The 7,482-nt window shown below is 33.0% G+C and overlaps 1 non-coding gene across 1 annotated transcript; it reads right to left on the bottom strand.

The window, feature by feature from the left end:
• Window positions 1-6,955: 6,955 nt before the first annotated feature.
• LOC123631180 lies at window positions 6,956-7,061 on the bottom strand. Its single transcript, XR_006733047.1, has one exon. It is a non-coding gene; the product is annotated as a U6 spliceosomal RNA (small nuclear RNA).
• Window positions 7,062-7,482: the final 421 nt, after the last annotated feature.

Raw genomic sequence — 7,482 nt, 5'->3', positions numbered from 1 at the left:
TGAGGTGGGAGAATCACTTGAGCCCAGGAGTTCAAGGTTACAGTGAGCTATGATCATGCCACTATACTCCAGCCTGGGCAATAAAACCAAACTGTGTCTCAAAAAACAGAAAGAAAACCCATGTGAAAGCTGGTTATAAAATTCACAGGAGAAATTTTTTTTATCCTTCATTCATAGCTTCAGTTCAAGATTTCTCTCCCTGCATGGGCCCTGGCTTTGTCCCCTATCCTGTGCTTAAGCCATGAAAACCAAAGCTCAGCTTTATCCCTATCATAAGGCAAATGCTTTCAAGGTGAAAACTGCCTTTTGTGCTTTACTTACCACTCAGCGTTCCCTGTTTCACTTAGTTCTGGGCCTCCGAATATGCTTTACTGACAGCCAATATATTGATGCATTTGAAAAGATATTTGTCATTTTGTCTCCAACATTTTTAGTTGCTTCCTGCAGGAGGTACCAGGTCCATCATAGCAGGAAACAATAGATCGGGTTGAATGTTATTAAATTTATATACACACACAGATATAATTGCACTGCTAATAAAATGTTCTGAATTTAGTATCGCTTGTATACATGATTAAAATGAGTAGATAATAAATTTACCTTCCAAGATCTGTAATTGCGGCTCTTTGTACTCACCAGTAACTACAAGCAGTTTTTCATTAAAGAAAATGATTGAATAATCCAAATTAGCCTGGGCAAGAAAACTAACAGCTGCCTAAAATGAAATGTTTGAGTTATGAGCCATGTGCTACTTTGGTTTATCTGCAGCCAAAAGGTTTGGAATCCTTATTCAATTAACCATGTTGCTTGGGAGGGCCTGGTTGCCCTGAATAAGAGCTGCCTGGTGATGAGTAAGAGGTATCCGTGACACACAAGTTCAGACCTTGCTACTCTGTTTTTGTTGTTTGAACTTTCTTCTCGGTTGTAGCTAGGGATCCGGCGTGGAATTTAAACACTTGTGTGGTAACTCCATTCCTTTAGCCATTGTGTTGTTAAGCTCTAGCTAACGAACTTTTAACACTGGCTCCATGTAAGGCAAGTCTTAGAAAACAGCAGCAATCAACATTTCTAGTTTTATAATTAAGACCATATGATTTATATGTCTTTATGCAACTAAGTTGCTCTTGCCTGTCTAGTCCAACTGCTCCCCAAAAAGTAACCTTCATAATATATGTGAAAAATAAAGATATAAACCAGGGTGCACCCAAGAAAAATTAACAAGTGACTTTGATTTCAAAAATCACCCCTACTGTGACAGAAACTTCAGAAAGTATACCTGTTTAAAACTTAGGAACTGTGACTAAAATAGAGGAAGCAAAATTACATAATATTTGAAAAGGTGACAGAAACTTCAGAAAGTATACCTGTTTAAAACTTAGGAACTGTGACTAAAATAGAGGAAGCAAAATTACATAATATTTGAAAAGGTGAGAACTGCCAAATGCACCACCAGTCATGTATACTTTATCTCATGTGGCCCTTTTCTTCCATGCCAATGTTTTCTGTTGCTTAGGGAGCTCCTCCTGATAATGTCACAAAGAATGTCTCTCAGACCCATATAGATTATGCACACATTGGCTTGTTAAGCACAAGTTTGTCTTTAAAATCTCTAACCTTCATTCTGTTTCTAAACATAACTGATTTGAATCTAAAAACCAAGTGGCCAAGAAAAGATACTGAATTTCTTCTAAAACTTATAAACCAGTTCAGAAGATAATTCTGTGGGAGAAAATTCAAACATACGTTGAACAATGATATAGTAACTTGACATAAAATGTGTCAGTGTTACTGCTTTGAAGAATTATTCTTTGCTTAAATGTGTAAACTGATTGCTAATTCCTTAGTATGTTATAGTCTTATCACTATGCAAAATTTGACTTGCTTTTTACATCTTTTCCTAAACTGTGGGTATATTACAGACAGTAGTTCTATACTTTTATTTAGGTGACACAGAAGAATGTGAATATGTAATCTTGATTGTCAAACAGAAATGAGGAAAAACTTTTGAAATCAGAAGTTTCCTTTCAGTTAAAATCTCAATTATATCACAATTATCACTTTGTTTCTGCTTTTATAAAAATGGCAACAACCTTTTCAAGAAATATAGGTATATCATGGGATGAATGTTTAAATATTGCAGATATATTGTCTTTAAGTTTTAGGAAAGTTGTCCAGGCCCATATTGGACTTTTTAAAGAACTAGTTGCCTAAATCATACATAGTTCTGTGCCACATTATTTTGTTTTCTTACAAAGGGCAAGAAAATTAATAAAAGTGACTTTCTTTCCGGGAATACTAATACCTTAAGCCCTATGTTCCCAGCACACTCCATTTCACTTCCTACCCTATATTTTCATTATTTAATTCATTTGCCATTTTTAACCTTCTACTGAGTCAAATCTGCTTTCACTTGTTTAAATCCAATTCATCCTTCAAGAACACTTATATGCGACCCCCACATGAAGCTTTTTCTAATTCCCCATCCTCACCCTATCACCAAGTTGTAGTCTCTCTTCTGTGTGCCTTATAGCTCTTTCTTCATCTCTCTATTAGGGTGGTTATTAATTTTTCTCTGGTTTCAGTATTTCTGTGTTATCTTCCATTAGAATGCAAACTTCTGGAGATCAGAGATTCAGTCTTGTTCATATTTCTTTCCACAGGTAAATACTTGATGAATAATCACTCTTATTTAATGATGAAACCTGAATTTTCAAACTATTTTAATTTTCTAAACATTTGTGTGATGTATCTTTCTAAAAATATGACATTGATACATTAAAATTTCTGTATCCTTTCCTACAACAGTGCTGTGAAAATATACTATCTTAAAATATCTAGCACCTTGCACATTACCAGATGAAACATTTTGCTTACCTGAAGACTGTAACTTTTTAACCATAATCAATTTAAAGTGGAGGATTGTTGTGGGGGGTTGTGGTTGTTCGTTTTTTCATTTTGTTGTTGTTTGGTTTTTTGTTTTGATTTGGTTTGGTTTTTTTTAAATCAGAACTTCTTGTATAGCTGTTAAATTTTGTCCCATACGGTCCAAAGTTTGACATTTTACTCTGTGCTGCAGTGAAGACGTGGTTTTATTTTGTTGACTACAAAGTTGATGCAAAATTTCCAGACTACAAAATAGACCATTTAAATTCTCATTGAACAAGATTAATAATTAAATTACTTCCTAGAACCATGTGTGTCCAAATTCAGGCAAGGAGACAGAGAATGCGAGCAATGTATAATCCTGTGTAATGTGTTGGATGCCCTCTGATGTTGCTGCACCTACTTTAAGTCATGATTCCAAATTCATTGGTGCCTCATTTCCTAAAAGTAACCAGTTTTCTGAATTCTTATTATTTTGATATACTTCCTTGAGATTTTACTTTCTGGTTGTGTATTATTCTTTCAATACCCAAGCTATGTTTGAAGATATTTAAAAGCAAAAATAAATTGTGCATGAACATTACCCACCAAGGCACAGTTTCAAAAATTAATATTTACTTACTAATTTGATTTTGTCTGTACTTCAGTCTCCACCAAATTTCATCATGTCACTTGTTGAATGAAGATCCTAAAGCTTAAAAAAGTGCATACCATTCTTCAATAAATAGGTCAATTGAATCAAAGTCTTTGTGAAACACTCAAACAGAAAATATTCACTGCATTTTACTTGTATGACCATGACATTAACATACTGAAAACCTTTAAGTTCCTTAAAGAAGATTTTGTTGTCATAAATCTGTCCTGGCTGTGTCTAATCAAATTACACTTTACAGTGTAGTATGTCTTTCTCCAAAATGATTTCTAGTATGTACCTCACACACAAAGTTAACTGTCTTGGTTATAATTGACTGCCAACAGGGTGATTCACTTTAAGCAAGAGTAACTGTAGTTTGTAATTTTCTAGGAAATATAGCTTCTTTACTCATGAAGGAACAGTAAACCAAAATTCCTAGTCCTGTTTACTATGTTGAAAAATTAAAATTATCATAATGAAATGTGCTCAAATGCTAGCACATGGCCAAATGAATCATATTTGTCTTAAAGTGGCAAAAAGGTTAAGATACTATGTTCCCACTTAATATTCTTAAAATTCATCAGAGAAGGAAAGTTCTGTATAGATTCTTAGCTTTTTTCCTTTAACATCTAAAGTTCTCTTAACTAAAAATTTTTTATTTAGAATTATATCTTTAATTCTCGGATCTCCCATCTCTTTGAAACCACTTAATTAAAACACATCACCAGCTTATGAGACTTTCACATTCATGAAAAATGAGAACAGAGGAATTGAAGAATTTTTATAACATGACATAAGCAGGCATTTTCAGAGCTAGAAAATGTGTATCCATCCCTAAGCTCTTCAGGTTGTCAGCCATACTGCTTCCCTATCTGCTGCTGTTAAAAGCTGAAACTTGTGCCATCATGGTTAATGTTTTGACAGATTTTATCACAAACCTTGCTGTTGTAAATTCGCCTTGAGCCAAAATTTAACATGTTGTAAGCTCAGAAACAGTTTTACTGTTGGTGATCCAGAAAAGGAAATAAATCAATTATGCTCTTTTGAATGATAGGAATATAGAGTTTAACTCCTTAAAAGTTATACATTACTTGAAATTTAGGAGAAATTATCATTCTCTATGTTCAAGGCCACTCAATTGTCAATAAAATCATACATAAACACTTCTGTGCCTGTTGCAAGGAAGAATATACCAGAGGAAGTATTATGCAGCTTATATATGCTCGCTAAATTTTATAACCAAAATATTATCCCTTTTTTAAATGAAAAAGTCCTTTGCCTTAGTATATGGAGTCAAAAGTATAAACCCTCAACATGTGATTAAGTGATTCCATAGTAAAAGCTATGGAATAGCCACTTTTGTTTCCAAATAATTTATCAGAGTGCTCTTTAGTGAGAATTTATTTTATGATGCCTGCCATCTATTATTTTATAACTACTTAGAGTATTTTATTAAACATGCTCCCAATCATTGCTATTCCTAACAGCCTGTAGACCTAGATTTTTTTCTCTCTAAAACATCTTCAGTGACCATGACTATTAATATTTACTCATAAATGCATTTGTACACAGGCTCAACCATAGCACATCAGTGAAGACAAAAAGAGTTGTTACCCAGTTCTTTACCCTAGAATAAATCAAATCAACAAATATTTATTGAATGTCTACTATGTGCAAATAGCCCTGCACTGGTCAGCTTTTAAAAGCCATCCAACTTTCCACATTAACAAATCACAGCATTATTATTTCAAGCATTGCACAAGCCGCTTCCATGTCCTTAAGGTGACAAAGCACATGAAGACTCTGCAATTACTTGGGGTAAAGAAAGAGAAGGAAGAGGAAGCTAATTTACAGAGTGAAAAGAGGAGAAAGAGTACTCTAAAATATCATCACCAGTGGCCTGCATCATGTATGTAGTATGTGTGTATGAGTTTGTGTGTATGAGTATATATTATGTATGTATATGTTTATCTACACATATACACACAAAGAGAAGATTGAATTTTATATAAATAGCCCTTGTTCAGGTGCGTTGGTAATAGGCATTCGCATTTGAGTTCAGAGTTTTGCTTTAAAAATAGGCTTAATAGTTTAGCTAGTATTAAGTCCTAGGGTACCACAAAACCAAAATGTATCATGGTAATAGAGAGTCCCAGGTTCTAAAACGTGGCTTGCCCTACACTCTGTTATGATGAGATGACCTCATCATCAGTAGATTTATAATAAAAGAAGTGATATAACCTGTTTAAAAGCTCATTTTAAAGATTCTAACTGGTATTGGGAACTACATAAAAACTACCAGTAACAGGCCAAACTTGTGTACTTTATTAACCTGTACTATTCTGTGCATTTCATTTTGTTAATCTGTAAAAGATAATATACTATCCATATTAATAAATTTTATTTTCTTAGTGAGGTATGAAAAGGAGGCTGGTATTAATTTGCAGCTTTGCCAAATAGAATTAATCCTGGCTACTTTGCATAGAAGGTAGGTATATATGTTGGCCATAGAAGATACTGTCATTGACATTCTCACAAGGGATATCTGGTGTCAACTTAAAAATATTTGTTAAGGAGAACGAATTTTTAAATATTAACTTTGGCCTCCTGTTGATAGGCTAAGTTTAATTTCTAATGAAAATCAAGACAGACTCTTTCAATAACCTTTTAAAACAGTAGCTTTTTCTTTCCTAAAATGCCTGAAAATAATTTCTCAGTTTTTGTGTGGGGAAAAAAACAGCTCTATTCAAAGTTTATGCTTCTGTTATGAAATTGTTCATTATTAAGATCATCTTGAAGCAAAAGTATCATCTCATATTTTTTTAAATTATTTGATACTTTGCCTATGTGGTTGTAATTTATTTTCAAAGCCTACCCTGATTGCTTGGTGTAAATTTCGGATTTCTTCTCACGTACAGTCTTTCTCTTCTTGGTAAAATCATCCTATTAGCCTTCTTAAAAGTAGTGAGCACTTTCAGTGTGTGACTATATACATTGGTTTGATATCTTTCATTTATTTTCTTCATGTATTGCAATTAATGCCTTTGGATATATTCTAAATAAAATTTCACTTGAATGATTCAAATCTAATGCTTATGTTCGTGAATAAATATTATCTTTAGAATTGTTTCTAATTCTCCCCTCATCTTTCTTCATCTTTTGACTAAAATTCCCAATACTGAGACCCTTTTACCTAGGACCTAGCCTGGATTCACCTGCCCCCTTGTGGTGTTCCTCTCTGAAAAGTTAATTGATTTCTGAAATTTGGAAAAGTTAATTGATTTCTGATTTTTAGATTTTGTATTACATACCCTGAGAAGGGAAACCTCATTACCTTTGTCTAGCAGTCTAGAATCAGAAGCATTTTCTCTGTTAGTCACCAGCTAACATAAAAAGATGAAAGGCATTTATATATATATATATATATATATTTTTTTTTTTTTTATGGAACACTTCATGAATTTGTGTGTTATTCTTGCACAGGGGCCATGCTAATCTTCTCTGTATCAATCCAATTTTAGAATACATGCTGTGATGTAAGAACTATTTTTTAATACATAATTCAGAGCACAAGAAAGAAATTGTGCACTATAAAGAAATGAGAAGCTTAGAAAAAAATGATATACTTAATTTTATTAGAATCAATATTATGACCTGCAGATTGATAAAATAAAGAGATGTTGCAAAAGTTTTATAAAGCAACTTAAAATCAAGTTTATTCTATGTCGGTATCTTCTTTTTTTAGTGAGTAGAAAAGGAGAGATGACTTTTATTCTACTTTATTTAAATTTTAAGTAGATTTCCTAAGGCTTTTATCAGGGGTGAATTTATAAGTATCAGAAATAAATCTTGTATAACGTATAGTCAGATGTGTTTGATATTGTTGACACAAATAGATTTTTGTTTTCTTCTCTTAAGAAGGAATTCCTTCTTCATGTGCCACAGGACTAATTTTTACACCTTCA

The sequence above is a fragment of the Lemur catta genome, chromosome 1, assembly GCF_020740605.2.
Source record: "Lemur catta isolate mLemCat1 chromosome 1, mLemCat1.pri, whole genome shotgun sequence".
NCBI classification, from domain to species: domain Eukaryota; kingdom Metazoa; phylum Chordata; class Mammalia; order Primates; family Lemuridae; genus Lemur; species Lemur catta.
The sequence above is the reverse complement of the archived record's forward strand: the minus strand, read 5'-3'. Positions and strand labels throughout refer to the sequence as shown.